Here is a 3,712-nt window from a genome sequence, read left to right on the forward strand (position 1 = left end):
TCACTTCTGATGACTATATATATATTTCTTGCAAATTATTATTTAACCATTAAGGGATATGAAAATAATATTATAATCCCTCTTAACATTATTATTCTTCAGGAACAAATTTGAGACATAAAATGTCCAGAACCAATTAGATTCCTTTAGGTTTGATGAATCCAACAAAGTGGATTGATTCATTAGTACAACAAGACTAAAAAAACATAAAATAATAATTTACTCACCTTGTCAAAAGCCGTTTTTGTAAATCTCAGTGAAAATACCGTTAACATAGTATAAGTCACCGAAGTCACAAGGAAAGAGACTTTGGCACTTTGTCCTCATCCGCATCCCTCTCTCGTTTGCACCGTGAAAGAAACTCAAGATAATATATATATATATATATTTTTGGCTATTTCCATTACAACAAGCTATATAATTAATGTAATCTTTACATATATCAACAGGATAAAAGTAGTCACAAAGACCGAGAGGAATCTCTTAGTAATTGAATGCTAAATAAATATATTACGTGTATGGATAAGAGAAATATATACTTCTTAATATTATTGTTTTTCAGAAACAACTTTAACGTATAAATTGTCAAGTAAATCATTTTGGTTCATTGAATCAAATGAACATAACGTGATTGTATCATTAGTAGCAAAAACAAAACGAACAACATAAGATATATGAAGGAGCTACTAACCTTTTGTATAAATCTAATCTATAGCTAATGGACTTTAATTTCCCGAGTCAGCTTTCAAAGCTAGACATGGTCATCCATAATACTCTTAAGAACCAAGAAATTAATACAACAAATCATACCTTTGGATCTACTAAGTAGTAGCGGGGATATATTCGGCATCCGATTCCTCAATTGGTTAGAGTCTCGTGCTGATAACGTGTTATAAAATAATAAAATTAAAATGCAAGAGAACATATATATGAAAGAGATTTGAAGATTGATATTATTTTCTTTCACTTTTGTATTTCTTCCCAGAGGACATGAGTGGTCCTATTTATAGGAAAACTAATTTAGTAATACATTTGGTGATCACCAACTAAAAGATAACTTACATTTGGTGATCATCAACTAAAAGATAACTTACTTTGGTGAACACCAAAGTACTTGAATGATACATGGACATTCACTATTAAATATTATTTACAACACATATAAGTTTATAGTAGTTGGTCATTTTCATTTAATATCTACTCAACAAATTCATCGCCACTGGAATTACGAGTGATTTCGGCTTCACTCATTTTTACTGTAGTATATTTTCCTGTAATTAACGTCATATTAATTAGAAAACACCATTTCCATTCTAGTACTAGTAGGAGCTCCTTGATGCACAAATGCGTAGCAATTAACAAAAAAAAAAAGTGCTTTAACTCATATTGGTGTATTAGTGCATTGTAATCATACAACAGAGAGGAAGTCTCACGTCCCCAGGTTTATTTTTACATAAACGTTCCCTCACAAAAACTATTACTATATACTATGTATATATAGATATAATTAATATCTATAATTATATTTGTATACGGTAAAAACCGGACAACGTTTGTCCGGTGAGAACCGGGGGCAATAAAGGAAAGAAGGCAAACAGTAGCGCTTGAGCTGAAGAAGCTTTGATTAAAGTCGGTTGTGCCGGTTCCGACCGTAGTAGTTGGTCCGGTATCTCCATGACCGGGTCGACCGTGGCCGTTGCCCGGTTCAAACATAGCTGAACCGGCCGTGGCCGTTAGTCCATTTTTTCATGTCCATTCGGATCGTGGCCGTTAGTCCGGATAATCGATTCGCCACGCCACGTGGTAATCTTGTTGCCACCTGCCTCTGATAGTCGTACGGGTGTCAGACCGTACGACCTAACCTTATCCATATTAGGTTTTCTTTATCTAAAAGGGGCTCCATGATGTAGATAAGGCCCATAAAGGAAAACTATAAATAGGGGCATTTCCATATTGTTGAGGGTTGGTTTTTTTTTCAGATCCAAGAGCTTTGTACTTTGAATATATATATAAAATTCTCTCTCGCTTTGATTTCTTCAGATTTTGGTCCGGTTTACAGCTTAAATAATTCGTTGAATCACTCCATTCAAACATTGCACTAATATATATAAAATCTTAGCTTAAACATATAATTCCCAATATCTTTACCGATCATTAGCACACCAACTCATACTTAAGCCACTTCATAAGCAAAATATATATATATCTTTTGTTCATCAAAAGAAATAGATTAAAGTGCCACATATCCTATACCTCGTTTATAAATTTAACTTATTATCCGATTTCGGGGTAAACGATTTAGCGCCCACCGTGAGGCATTGGATAATAGTGGTCTTTGATCTCGGTTGCGACCCTTTCATCTAAAGATTTCGGTTCTTTTTTGTTCGCCTGCTGAAACGGACCAAATGGCAACAAGGTGGAGAATGCGGTCACGTCAACAACGAGATTGTGGCGAGAACGATAACATCGGGCTACGGGGATTACCGTGAAAGATCCGGTGGCCCGAATACGTCTATTCGAGGGAGGGCCTCAACCGACGAATACCGTGAACCGGAGAACGCCGCTCGGCCGGCCATCTTTTAAATACTTTCAATACGCTCACTTTTTGACCGGGCACATGGCTAGAAAGTCGATGTCCCGGATGATAACTTGCATTTTATTTTTGAAATGTTACGGGAACAAAAAAGAGCGACTATTCTTGAGCAAGGAGTTGCGATAGCCCAATTGCGAAAGCAAGAAGGATGAAGCAACTCCGGAGAAGAATAAGGGTGTTGCCGAACCTCGGAGAGAAGAAGTCCGAATGGTCGAAAGCAACGGTTTCGGAGCTGGCTCGTCCACCGAGGTATTGAGAATGCTTGAAACATTGGCGAAGCGGGTAGACTTAACCGAGAAAAGGGTGGAGACCTGTAACTCACGGGTGGACCAAATTCCGGGGGCTCGCCATTCCAAGGGACCGGATTCGAAGAGGTATGTTCGGAGGCCTTTTCCTCGAGTGCGGCTCCTAAGTTGATCCCGAAGAGAGTTCAAAGATCCGGACATCCGAAAAATATGATAGCACGGATGCTCCACGACCCAACTAGGGGCAGCGACGAGTACCCGATCTTGTCACCGAGCACCCCTGTCATATGTCTTGTTCTTGTTACTAAGTGGGCCGTATGAACAACGGCATTTTTTCTTTCCGTAACAATCGTCGATAATAGCATACATATAAACGAGTAGTGGTGATCAAGCACTGACATATTACACGGCGACAAGGACAGCTAGGCTATGGAACATCTACCTGTACATATCTGTCTACGAGCCTCTAAACAAGATACATGTAATTACAAATGGCTGACGGTGCTGTGTTCAAATATATACACAAAAGTAATACCCGAACGATGGCTAAACAAGCGGAGCGTCTCTCGATGTGCGGTAGAAAAAGCTCTAGGAGAGTCGAACCCGTCGCTTGTACTACTGCGTGGCATAAGACGCGGCCCCAGAAGAAAAGGGGTCGATGTGGCCAGTGTACCGAGTATGTAAGCCATGAAAATAATACAATGAAACATGTAACGTGTGAGCAATAACAACATGTAGGACCAAGGATCATATAACGAGATAAAAGGGTAATGCAGTTGACCGTAAGTGCCTTTCGGTAGGATGTAAGTCATGCTTATTATATATTTTTTTGAAAAACATTTCTTGTCATATACATGTGAAAATAGAACAAGTC

Source organism: Lycium ferocissimum, chromosome 4 (assembly GCF_029784015.1).
Source record: "Lycium ferocissimum isolate CSIRO_LF1 chromosome 4, AGI_CSIRO_Lferr_CH_V1, whole genome shotgun sequence".
NCBI lineage: Eukaryota > Viridiplantae > Streptophyta > Magnoliopsida > Solanales > Solanaceae > Lycium > Lycium ferocissimum.